This window comes from Miscanthus floridulus, chromosome 1 (assembly GCF_019320115.1).
Source record: "Miscanthus floridulus cultivar M001 chromosome 1, ASM1932011v1, whole genome shotgun sequence".
Lineage (NCBI taxonomy): Eukaryota > Viridiplantae > Streptophyta > Magnoliopsida > Poales > Poaceae > Miscanthus > Miscanthus floridulus.
This window is the reverse complement of record NC_089580.1, coordinates 164,391,855-164,405,734: the sequence shown is the minus strand read 5'-3', so window position 1 is coordinate 164,405,734 and position 13,880 is coordinate 164,391,855. Positions and strand designations below refer to the sequence as shown.

The 13,880-nt window shown below is 49.7% G+C and overlaps 1 pseudogene; it reads left to right on the top strand.

Annotated features, from left to right (window-relative positions):
• The first annotated feature begins 2,933 nt into the window (after positions 1 to 2,933).
• LOC136546397 (probable galacturonosyltransferase-like 7) lies at positions 2,934 to 4,232 on the top strand (annotated as a pseudogene).
• Positions 4,233 to 13,880: the final 9,648 nt, after the last annotated feature.

Below are 13,880 nucleotides of genomic sequence, written 5' to 3'. Positions count from 1 at the left end.
GTCGCGGCGAGGAGGGCGCACGCACGCGACGACGGACACGGACACGAGGCCTGGCCGCGGCGCGGGCTCACCGAGACGTGTCAGCGCGCCACGGCTCAGACCTCAAGAGTCACCTCGGCGGGATCGGGCAGGGCAGTGGCCGCCGCCCATCCCTCACAGCCGCCTGGCCAGGCGCCGCTCGCTCGCCCGCCCGCGCGTGCGCGCGCGTCATCGCCGGCCGGAAGGCGGCAGCGAAGGTGTCAGGAGCGGTGGGGCTCCTCTGGCAGCGACACGGGGGTGCCAACGGCTAAAACGTGGAGACCGAGGCAACGTGAACCGGGACAACTCTTTGCCCCGTGCCCCGGTTGGCCTGGCCAGTGGCCACCCGCCTTTCCGCTTGGCTTCGCTGCGGCGATCGCAGTCGCAGCCTCGCGCGCACGCCGCGCGCACGTTACTCCTAAACCCGACGCGATGACGGGCAAATCTCAGCTCTGTCAGCTCGGCCACAGCCGGAGGCGTTCAAAAAAACTCGAAACGCCAACGATAAACACCCCGTCCCGACGCGGGCGTTCGCTGTCGGCGAAATCGAGACCAGCATGTGCGCAACTTGAACATACGAAGGTGGTAATTTTATCGTAAACACCTTTGCGCATTGTATTTCCCTCCCGTTTCAAGACGTGTGATCTATTTTTACTGTATGACTGTGATCTTTTTGGCAACATTTTGAAATGACTCAGGCACTCAGCATTGTTTATTATGGTGGGATTAAACCTGAGAATGGACTTGGCTTAGTCCAAGTTCCAGTTGGACTAGTTTCAAAAAAAAAGATCGAGTTGGACTTTCGCGTTTGGATTATGTTGGATTTGGGTTTGATTGGATGTGGATATCCATTTGCTCTTGATTAGCGTTGGATGTTACTGGACAAAAGAAAAACTCCACACCTATTGAGCGGAAGAGGCGCGGGGGGACCGATGGAGTCGACGGCGACAACGGCCACCCGCTGCGAGATCGTGCTTCAGCAGCCTAGCACATGGATTGTGTTGGACGTTTTGGATGTCAGGAGCATTGAATTGGACTGGATTGGATGGGGCGTTATTTTAATTGGACTCTCTGTTGAACTTCGTTGATTGGTTTTGGATGCCCATCCATTCTCAGGTTTAGTCGTGGGATCATGATCGGTGCCACCTACGTTCTGCCCTACACATTTCACATTTGAACAGAAGCACGGAAATTCCGTGCCTAAACGGATATACTGAGTCCTGTAGTTTTTCATCCGTTAATTGTGCATGAAACAATGCTAACTTTTCATGTCTTGGAAATTCCGAGGCTAGCCGAAAATTCATGTCCCAGAAATTTTAAGCCTGACTAGAATGTTGACGTTTAAATTGGGTCCATGCCACTAAGAGGCCCATGAATCTAAAAAAAAGCTCTATAAAATGACATAATAATAGTACCACATTGTTTTTTCAATCAAGATAAGACCACCCCTGCTCCCTACAAAATAGGGGGTACATGGCTGATTAAGATATCACAAGTCATCTAAATTACTTTTAAGACTCTTTTTACGTAATCCTTTTTCTAACCCCATGTTGTTGTTCATCTCTTGATCCGACGACCAAGGATGACGCTCTAGGCTTACCATCTGACCTTGAGCAACCTTCTGATGTCCTTGCCCTAAATTAGTCGTTTTTTGTGACATAAGCACGATTGGTTACCCTATCATGGTTTGCTCGTAAACCTCTTCGTTCCTCACCATATAAGTGTGATTCTTGCTGTGTTCTTTGATCCTAGCCCTAGCTGGTGTATGTGACCGATCTTTGCATCAACACAGAATTTCCAATTAGCAAAGTAAGTGACTAGTCTGCGAAGGGGTGGAAATATTTATAGCCTCTCTTCTCTTTAACTCTTAACCTGCCAGGATCGCTAGAAATCTCTGAGTCAAATATCAATAAGCACCATTTGTAGCACCCCCACACCACCACAATTTTTTTTTTTGCATGAACTACAGAACTAAAAAATGGGTTGAATCAAAGCAGATAGCGTCTCCAAATTTCAAACATTTAATCAATTTTTGTCACACACGTTACAAATTAAACATGGAACAGCACTTTTCTGAATTTACCTTTGTTTTGACACCTTTGCAGAGGTAAAAAAAATATTTTCATATTAAAACCTGGTAGCCAGTCAAACTTATACAAAACTTGTAGATGCATTCAACTATTCAAGTATATATAGTACATCATGTACAACAACCATCACATACAACCACAAAGTAGACGTTGTTCTTTTGACTGATTTTGCCTAAACTCGTGCAAAATAGAAGTTCAAAATATGTTAACAAAAAAAACACACAATAACCCAAATTAATAAGCCGTTGTGGTAAACCGAATTTTATGGAGGGACAGCGGCAAAACTGGCCGGTGAGTCGGCGGCCTCGTCCGCTGGCAGCTTACTAGCAGGCCAGGCCAGCAGCGGCGCTTGCTTCCTCCCCCGCTCCCCTCTCTAGTAGAGAAAAAAGAGGACGAGAGGCGGAGAGAAATAAACTCCGATACCCGGAATCGCCGTGCAAAATCAAACAAAACTAGAGCGGCAGATAAATAAGCAGCTGCTGCAGCAAGCAGCAAGCAGCATCGCAGCAGACTCCACCGTCACGCCACCGCGCCGAGAGAGAAAAGGCGAGCGGTGGCAGGCGAGGGGAGGGGACGGACGAGAGGGGGAAATCGCCTGCCTGCCTGACGCGGTGGGCTGGTGGGTGCCGACTCCGCATCCTGCTGCTCTGTTCCGCAGTCCACCCCATTTACCTCGCCTGACCTCGCATGGATTCCCGCTCGCTTCTCCTCCACTCCACGCGCCGATCCGCCACCTGCCAGGAGAGCGTGACGCGATCCAATTGAGGTCCAGGAGGCGGGGGGCTGCCTGCCCGCTGTGTGTGTGTTCCCCTCTGTTTCCGCCTCCAAAAGCCTGGCCGCGCCGCCGCTGGAGGCCATCGCGCGCCTGTACGGCGTCTTGGTGGGGTGGTCGAAGCAGCAGCAGCGGCCGCCGCCGCGCGGGACACCCGGCGCGAGGAAGCGGTGGCCGAGCCGGGGTAGCGCGATGCTGTGGGTTGCGCGCCTGTCCGGCTTCTTATCCGCTGCCATGGCGATGGTGGTGCTGTCGCCGTCGCTCCAGTCCTTCCCGCCCGCCGAGGCCATCCGGTCGTCGCAGTTCGACGGCAGCGTCCGCTTCCCGGGCCAGATCGCAGGGGGCGCCAAGGGGGATCGCCTTCCGCCGCGCCCCGTCTTTCCGCAATGCCGCCGATTGCGGCGGCGCCGCGGGCAACGGCACCGCCGCCAATGTCTGCGACCCTTCGCTCGTCCACATCGCGATTACGCTCGATGAGGAGTACCTGAGGGGCTCCGTCGCCGCGGTCCACTCGGTGGTGCAGCACGCCAGGTGCCCCGAGAGCGTCTTCTTCCACTTCCTCGTCTCCGACCCGGGCCTCGGGGACCTCGTCCGCGCGGTCTTCCCGCAGCTCCGGTTCAAGGTCTACTACTTCGACCCCGAGCGCGTCCGCGGGCTCATCTCGACGTCGGTCCGGCAGGCGCTGGAGCAGCCGCTCAACTATGCGCGCAACTACCTGGCCGACCTCCTCGAGCCCTGCGTGCGCCGCGTCATCTACCTCGACTCCGACCTTGTCCTTGTCGACGACGTCGCCAAGCTCTGGCGCACCGACCTCGGCGGCAGCACCGTCGGCGCCCCCGAGTACTGCCACGCCAACTTTACCAAGTACTTCACCGGTCGGTTCTGGTCGGACCAGCGGTTCGCCGGGACGTTCGTGGGGCGGCGGCCGTGCTACTTCAACACGGGGGTCATGGTGCTTGACCTGGAGCGGTGGCGGCAAGCGGGCTACACACAGCGCATCGAGCGCTGGATGGAGATACAGAAGTCGCCGCCGGGGCGCATCTACGAGCTGGGGTCGCTGCCGCCCTTCCTGCTGGTGTTCGCGGGGCACGTGGCGCCGATCGAGCACCGGTGGAACCAGCACGGCCTCGGCGGCGACAATGTCCTGGGCAGCTGCCGCGACCTACACCCGGGACCCGTGAGCCTGCTGCATTGGTCCGGGTCCGGCAAGCCATGGGCGCGGCTGGGCGCCGGGCGGCCGTGCCCGCTCGATGCGCTCTGGGCACCCTTCGACCTGTACGGCCCCGCCGGCGCCGGCGCCGAGGAGTCCCGGTAATACCACAACACTCGAAAAAGAAAGATTCTTTTCCTTCTTTGGCCGACCCCGTACAAATTCTGAGCTTCTAATTTCTTGGTCTACAACATTACTTGTTCAAACCTATATGTTTTTTCATCCTTTTTTTCTTCTTTTTTTTTACCCCATGGGCAGTGGATTATATGTTTTGTGTTAGATTGTTCATGTTTGTTCTTAGTGATCCCTTCCTCCATTCCTTTTTGATCGTTTTGTTACTAAAATCATTTGTATCCTACTCTACAGAGCTTCAGGCTTAGCCTCATCACAATAAATAAAAGGAACAGAGAAATAGACTTTTGCCGTTTGCAGCATTTGCCCCTCATCTCTCCCTCTCACCCTGTGGGCGTGGCCTCTGCCGTTGGGTGTCTGCTCATTCACTCTTGCCATCAAATCCACAATCCACCCATCCATCTCATGAAGAGTCAGTCAGTCCAATGCAACACCTGCAAAACCCTTAATGCTCTGCCCCTGGACTCTACCGCCTCCGCAGTCACCACCATGGACCTGTGGTTCCTTGTACCATCAACGGCCGAGTCACCGTCAATCGCTCACAAACATGAGTAACTTGGAATCCTCATCTTTGTGGCCGTGCACGAACTGACTGACACTAACAACCATTTCGCTCGCGCTTAAAGCCGGATAAACCTAGCTCGCGTTTTAAAGCCGGAGGCTGCAAGCAACACGGGACTTGTGAGCTACCGCCCAAGACCGCCTCTCTTTTCGGGGGTCCTCCTCCTCCTCCCCCTTTCCTCCGGTGGGGCCTCTTGCCACTCCCGCTCGCCATCCTCGCCGCTTTATTCTTTTGTAAATCATTATTGTGCTGCTGCTCTCCTCTCATCGGCATATAAATTTCGTCGAGGGATTTTTCTTTTCTCTCTCTCCTTTTGTTTTCTCCAAGCCAGCAGCACCTCATCTTCTCCTTCAAGAACCTTTTGTTTTTCTGATCATCTCACTTTCCTTGCCAGCTCCCACTTAGCATCTACTTGTCGGCCTCCGCTCAACTCAATGCGTCTGTGAACAATGTGCGTGGAAAAAAAAGAGAACATTTCGTGCCAATTGGTGCTTGGCATCATCCGTGCGGTACTCTCGCTGCCAAGAGGGCCCCGCCGGTGGTGAGGTGGTGAAGGGCGCCGGGCCCCGCTCGGTGCCCGCCACACGCGTCGGTTTCTGCCCTCGCCAGGGCGCCAGGCACACAGTTTCAGCTTCAGCTAGGCTCTGGCTCGGTTGGCGAGTGGTGCAGGTGAGCACGCTGCCCGCCCGCGTTAGAAGCCTGGCTTCGACGCCGGTGTCTCACCGGAGAACAGTAGTTTCTAAATAATTTCAGTTGCCTCTTGCGCAGACGTGCCATAATGGTCAAGTGATGTGCCTGTCACGCTCGGAGTCTGATGATCTTCGAGTACCTCTCAGCTGCGTTCGTTGTCTAGGTATAGTTATAAGTTTGTTCGTATACCGTGTGTATGAGAGGTGTGCGTGTGTGCGGTGGTGTGTGTCTGTATCCGAATAGATTCTACAGCTATATTTAAGATGAAAGGCAAAAAAAAAAAAAAAACTAGGCTCGTCCATTCTGGTGCACCTATTGTCCTTATCGGCTACCATCGTGTTTTGATTCAGTCTGTTCGCTCGCTCGTTGCTTTCACTCAGGGCATATCAGCTATGGTATAGTATTTTTCTCTCATAATAAATCAGTACCAGTTGAGTTATCAGCCCAGAAACCAACCAGCGAACAGGCCGTGTCCATCATTTGTGATGTTAGAAAGAAAGGCACTCTTTACTCCTTCAGCCTTCTAGAGAACTACTACTCAAGCTATTGATGTCAGGTATTGTTTAACTGGGTGGCTGCTGATTTGATGTGAGCATTCGGCTACCATTCCTGGTGTTTGTCTTGTGTACGATTCAGGTTAGCAACGCCCAGCGGCGGATTCAGGAAATATTTTAGGGGGGACTGAACAATACTGTTGTTCGATCTTAAGTCTCAGTCCCCCTACATTATAGAACTTTGTCTAAAAATTCATAGGAGCTCTACAGTAATTTACACTGTTTCGGTTTGGGTAGGAGGGCTTGAGCCCCCCACCCCACTGCTGGATCCGCCCCTGGCAACGCCAAACCATGTGTATTTTATCGCCAAAAAGCTTTACCTTTTATATGTCGTAGCTCCGGCAAAACCTTGGTCGTTTCGTTTCTCCTGCTGGTAGGAGTATATGGTATGGTAGAAAGGCAAAACGATAGGACCTTTCCGGAACCCTGCTGCACCTGCGGACCGGTGCTTGCGTTTGGAGTGCCGTATCGCAATGCTCTGTTCCTCGTGAGATGATCAGATCAGAGCGGGCCTCCGGGTGGTCCTCCACTCCTCGCTGATGATGCGACGGCATCTCATGAGGTGCGCGGGGGTTCTGGTGGGGCGATCACGCTCACGCGCGCGTCCCTCTAGCGCCCTCGCGTTGCGTTTGCGTCGGTTAGGATGTCAGCGTCGCCGAGACGAGCAAGGCCTCCCTCCGCCGCGAGGGAAAGCTGACCGGCAAGGCGACCCGTGCCCCTGTGCGCGCCTAATCTTTTCGCGCGCAGCCGCCGCTGCAGCCGCTCCTACACCTTCTCCGGTGACATGTCGAGGCGTGATCGGCGGTGCGCGTGGGCTTTTAAAGGACGGCGTTTTTTCGGATGGCCGCTGGCGTCCCGTCCGGTCCGGTACGCACACAACGCACTGGTGGTTGGTGCTGAGACGAGACAAGGGACAATGTGTGCTGCAAGTCTGCAACGAGAAATGAGACGGATATGGCATGCATGCATGGAAACCGTCGTGTTTCGCGAGGATTTCTCGTCTCGGTGCCACCGTGGCACTGCGTCCTCCTTTTGCCTACTGCCGTGATGTGCCGCTGCGTACGACGGGTTTGCTTAAACAGTGACGTACGGTGGGGCTGCCAGCCAGCCAGATGCCTGAGAAAGACGGCGGATGGACCCCGAAAAGTATAGTCCTTGGATTGTTGACCTTATATCACGCATGTTGCCCCAGGCAAGAGGGATTCCTAGGTGGGGATAAGGTTACACGGTCGTGGCTTTTGTATAGTTCTGTTTGGGGGTGCTTACCTACTTCCATAAGCTAGCTATTGACGTCTATTCGGGTCACGTACCGGTAGGGGCACAGAGACCGCAAATGGCCTAGCACGAAGCAAAAGGAGGTCCTAAAAGGAGGTCCTAAGGGCAAGACCGATTAGACGCTCGTTCTTTGCCGGATAAACCTACAAACGCCTCTCAGGAAGACGCACGGAGGTCCTAAGGGCAAGGCCGATTAGAGGCTCGTTCTTCACCGGATAAACCTATGAACACTTCTCTATGAACGCCTCTCGGGAATACGCACGGCAGGGGCCTTCTAGATCGGCAAGGCCACCTAGAACACCCATAAATCCCGTTGAGGGACATATATGACAAAAAAGGGTTGGAAGAGATAATAATAAGAGTAAAAAGTCAATAAATCAATAAATAAATATAAATAATAGATAAATTGATAAAAGATCCACTATGTAGTTGGATATGGACCAGGGGTGGCTTTATCCCGTTGAAAAATCAATATGATACTATTTTCAGGTCAATTCATAGAGTTTGCTTAGATTAGACCAAAACTCCAGGGGACGATTTAAAACCGGCCTAGGTCCTATTTTAATGTCAAAAATAGCTTATCTTAGACGAATTCAGGCTGATGCTTCTCGGCACAAACAAAATAAAAATATCTCAAGCTTCGTCAATCATGTGCTATATTGTCAGATGGCCCATCGGCATTGTTGGTTAATCACGGTGGGTCCATGTTCAGTGACTGTCCCGGCTCTGGCGTCATGTACCGTTAAGTAACCGTAGCGTCAAGTACACGCTGAAATGTATGTGACGACGCTAAAAGAAGAGTAGAGTGCATCAGCTACTGAGCTGTCCTTAAGATTTTGTTTGGATGTCATCTATGTTCCTGAAATACTAGTTTGCAGTTTCATGTCCTTAAACTTGCTAAGTATGTCACTAGAGGCTTTTAATCTTGTAAACTAATGTGCAATTGGCGACGCGTGGCATGCTAGAAACACATATCTCGTCCCTCTCTCTCCTCTCCCGTGAATTGAAGGACGCACGCCAGGGAGGTCTGGCACCACTTCTACTACGGACCAGTTAGCGCTTCCAAGCAACTCTCCGTTGCACTAGCTCCTGCTCTAGATGCTAAAATTTCAACATAAATTTAGTCAAGCTCAAGATGATTGAACTCGGTGCTAACTCGGTTTTTGCCTTGACGGTGGGAGTAGATGCCAAGTAATTAGAGAGATGTAAACCTCGAGTAAACTTCTTAGCAAATTTATAGAAACGTAAAATTACAAAACAGAGGGCATTTGTAGTGCTCTAAAGGAATCTGGACTGCTGGGCTGTACTAGTACTACCAGCGAATCCAGCATAAGTGGATGACGTGCCAGCATATGTTCGGGCAATCAGGAAACAGCTAGCTCCCAATATGCCATGTGATGGTCCAGCAATCGAGCTCTGTTTATCAGATTTTTACCGCGTGCATGCCATTTTTCTGTACTTGTAACAAAAACCAACCGTTGCCGTTGCCATCTCAAAGGAAGAAGCAACATCGTACGGGCAGAAAATCTGTGCTGGTAAACAAAAGCAACGGTAGTGAATTTGCACGGTGCAGTAGAGGTGGAGCACCAAGAGCAGTCCTATCTTTGTTCTTGGTACTTTGGTAGAGCTAAGGCTGTGTTTAGTTCACGAAATAAAAATTTTTGGATGTCACATCGGATGTTTTGGGGGATGTCGGAAGGGGTTTTCGGATACTAATAAAAAAAACTAATTCCATAGCTCGCCTGGAAACTGTGAGACGAATTTATTAAACCTGATTAATCAATCATTAGCGCATGTTAGTTACTGTATCACTTATGGCTAATTATGGGCTAATTAGTCTTAAAACATTCGTTTCGCGATTTTCAACTAAATTGTGCAATTAATTTTTTTTTGTCTATATTTAATACTTTATGCATGTACCGTAAGATTCGATGTGATAGTTTGGGGTGAAAATTTTTAGGAACTAAACCAGGCCTAAGAGCCCCCGATGCAGTAACGCTGCACGTACTCCTCTGTCCATGGGCCCCCCAATGTGTGATCCACGTGTGCCGATGTGCGAGCTTTGCTGTCCCTTGCGTCCACGAGCCATCCATTCCCTGCCTAGAAAGATTGAAACCCACCGACACCAGCGTCGCCAAGCCTTCATTGCTCCAATGATTCCAACCACGAGGTTTACATGAACACGAGAATCTACTACTAGACCATATCGCATCTCCCGGTTTAGTACCCTTGCCATTCTCAGGTCAATGCAAACCCTGAACGGAACTCCATCGATCAGACCGGAACATCTTGTAGCTCTGTCCCCCCACATGGCCAATGCTCAGCCGTTCATGACCTAATAATGGTGCAGACCGCGGAGCCGCAGACACATGGCCAGGCTACGAAGTCTCTGCTATCATGCAGAATACTATCTGAATTTGCCTTTGCAATGCGCAAGATACCACGAGTATGGCTGGCGCAAGAGACCTGGTCTCTCTACAGCTGAACTGAACCCTGAACAGGACAGCTCTCTGGTCTCTCTACAGCTGAACCCTCAACAGGACAGTCCTGTCCTTCTGTCTCCGCTAGTGACTAATGGGACTTTTTCTGCCTTGTTGCCTCGCCCGCCACAGCGTACAAGTAGGAGTACAAAGCACCATGGCCACCAACCGTCGGTCCAGTCGAGAGCGTCTTGCTCGCGGATAGGAGTGAGACTACAAGGACAAGAGTGTGAAAGACAGCGTGGCGCCGTGCCCCTGCCTGCGTCGTCAGTCGTCACTCACTGTCCCTGGTGCGGGTGTGCCTGGCCAGCAGCAATGCAAGCGAACGCAAGCTAGTAGTCTCATGTAAAAAGAAAGATCCACGTACATGAAGCAGCAAGCATCAAATGCCACAGTGCAAGCACATACGGAGTACATTAAGGCTGTGCGCGTGTTTAGGCAAAAATATTTCCAAAAAAATTGCTACAGTACCTATCACATTGAATCTTGCGATACGTGCATGGAGCAGTAAATGTAGATAAAAAAACTAATTGCACAGTTTGATTGGAAATCACGAGACGAACGTTTTGAGCCTAATTAGTCCATGATTGAACACTATTTGCTCAATAAAAACGAAAATACTACAGTACCCAAATTTCAACTTTTTCTCCAACTAAACACAGCATGTGTTAGTTCACGAAATTTGAAAATTTAGCTACTGTATGCACTGTAACTTTCAACTGCGCGCCACAGAGTTGTTTCTCAGCAGCCAGAAGCCCACAACGTGCGTAGGGACGGTGGCTCCAACCTTTTGTCAGACCAAGCAGCAGGATCTTCTACAAGCACTTCTGACATGCTGCGAAGCACACACACCAGCTGAGTGCTTTTTAGGCCTTGTTTAGTTAAAAAAAAAGTTTTCTCAAAAAGTGCTATAGTAGTTTTTACGTCAAATCTTACGATATGTATATGGAGCATTAAATGTAGATTAAAAAAAACTAATTACACAGTTTGATTGGAAATCGCGAGACGAACGTTTTAAGCCTAATTAGTCCATGATTAAATACTAATTGCTAAATAAAAACGAAAGTGCTACAGTAGTAAAATTCTCAAATTTCCTCCAACTAAACACCGCCTTAGTTCCCAAACAAATTCCCAAAAAATGCTACAGTAGCCATCACATCGAATCTTACGATACGTGTATGGAGCATTAAATATAGACAAAAAAAACTAATTGCATAGTTTGGTTGAAAATTACGAGACCAACATTTTAAGCCTAATTAATCTATGATTGAACACTAATTTCCAAATAAAAACAAAAATACTATAGTAGTCAAATTTCGTAAACTAAACACAGCCTGACGTGGAGCCTGTATGCAAACGTGGAAGCCGGGGCATATATCCAAGTTGTAGCGTTGGGCACGCCCTGAAAAGGGGTGCTCGAAGTCGCTTCCGGCGGCAGGGAGTACAGTACGGGGCGGACCAGGCTGTGATGAAGGCAGCCAGTCCAAAGCTGGCTGGCGACTGTACTGTACATGTACTTATGTGCTGTACCTGTACTGCACATGCACGGCCTCCCTATGCGCGCTACAGTTTCCCTATGCAGACGCCTGTACTGTACCTGTACTTATAGCAAGAGTCAAGCACGGTCCTGTTTAGTCCTTCCCAAAATACTAAATTTTTCAAGATTTTCTGTCACATCGAATCTTTGTACACATGCATGAAGCATTAAATATAAATAAAAAATAAAATTAATTACACAGTTTAGACGAAATCCACGAAACGAATCTTTTAAGCCTAATTAGATTATGATTGAACACTAATTATCAAATAACAGCGAAAACACTACAATATCGTTTTGCAAAAAAAAAAAAAATTGGCAACCAAACTGGCCCCAAATCCATCTCCGTGTACCGTGTTATAAATGGGGTTTTGGTTGATGCAGCATCTCATTGGTCCCTTGTGCTGTTTGTACGTGTACAACAGGGCCAAGTATCCTTATCCTAGGGGGACCAGGACCATACGTGCACTGTGCAGTATACGACCTTGCCTTAGTTGGCGTTTGGCAGGCTTACAATTTCATTCACATATAGTTAAAAAAATCGTTCACATAACATAAGAACGTGAGATGCGCGCTAGATATGGCCATATTCACCTGAACTTATAAGACATACCGTTTTATTAAAATAACAGTGTTTTTCTCTCATAATAAATCAGCATCACTGTTAACATCAGCTATTTTTCCAGCCAACCGATCTTGCGTACCTACTACGGTACTACCACCTCCTCGAAAGGGAACCATTAATACAAGGCGCTGGAATTCGGTATATATGCAACTCCCGGCAGGTCGTTCTCTGATTTGATGCTGCGATCATGGGTCTGAGTGATCTGTAGGGGAGGGGTCGGCAGGATTGTTTGGCGATCTCCTCTCCTGATAGTGCTCGTTTCGTACGGCCTTTGGTCCTTTTTTCTGATTCTCTTTGAGCCGTCGATTCAGTGTTCAACGGTTCCGTGTTCTAGTTCTAGTGGCGCCGCCCAGAACTAACCGCACGAACAACTCCTCCGATTACAGAAAAAGCTCCGCCAATTTGAGCTAGCTAAGGTGTATTGTCATCTCACACTTATGTCTTGTTTGGATACATGTGTATCTATTTCAATCCACATGTGTTGGAGTGGAATAAAATGTAATTTACTTTAATTCCACTCTAATCCACTTCAATACAGATGGATTGAGACGAATATATACGCATCCAAACAAAGCCTTAAATGGAGTTGGGCTATGATATGATGAGGCAAACAAACCAGCCAAGCTAATTTTGGCTGCTCCATACACCATGCTTTACAAAGCACATGATTCCATGATGGCCCATTCATGGCCTGCACCGCGCATGCAGTTCACAATTTGTGCGAATGAATCGTCGTCGTCGTTACGCCGACGGGTAAACTGAGCCAGCTACCTACTACCTCATTTCTGTCTCAGCTAACCTAACACCAGGATGCTCATCATCGGTATGTCACGGCACGTACGTACTGACGTACACCAACCAGTTTCAAGATAGTTGCGACGTTCGTGTCACTAACTGACTCATGTTCTGCCGGCCTGATCCTGATTTGTTCCTGTTCGTGTCACTAACTGACCCCTCCTCATATGCAAGCGTTGCGTGAGTCACATACATGGGGCCATTGGTTGCGCGCGCGCACGCGGGCAGGAGTAAGCGTACATCAACATATATCGTCATCGCAAGAACAGCGAGCAACAGGGCACGAACCACGAAGCACGAGAGCAGATTGCAGCGACGGATCAACGGACGGGCGGGCCTGACAGCGCCATCTCGGCTAAAATAGTAGTAGGTGCAGGCACTGAAGCTAGTGATTGTTTATCGATCTCGCAACAGCAACGGGGCAACCGACACGAGGCGGGGGTTGGGACGACGAGCAGAACACGTACCCCGATCTGCGTCGCGCGCGGAGTCAACTCGTGGATCTTACGTACGTTTGCGCATGGGCATGGCCCCGCCGGCATAGCTCACTGAAATGAACCCTGTCCCGAAGCCCTGCTCGTGGTCTATTCTAACAGAGCCAGCGGGCCGGCCTGTGTTGGGCCCTGTTTAGTTCCACTTCATTTTGCTAATTTTTTTAAGATTCTCTGTCACATCAAATCTTTGGACGCATGCATAAAGCATTAAATATAAATAAAAAATAAAACTAATTACACAGTTTAGATGAAATCCACGAGACGAATCTTTTAAGCCTAATTAGATTATGATTGGACACTAATTATCAAATAACAATGAAAACGCTACCAGACTCATTTTGCCAAAAATTTTGCATCTAAACTGGACCTCGGCGCCCTGCACCGACGGACTAGCAATCAGGCAGGACAAAATGCCGGACGGCGACAGGTACGGTATGCCTCGAGCTGCCTTGAAGTGGGGTTAGGGCTCTACAAAATATTCAAGGCTCGTCAACTCGTTCGACTCGTGTTTGGCTCAGCTCGACTTGTTTTAACTTTTTATGAGCTGAACAGGAAGTCTAGCTAGCTGTTTTAACGAGCCAGTTCGCGAGCTGCTCATGAGCTCAAACGAGCTGAGACCTATCAGCACATGACCATGAATCCAGAA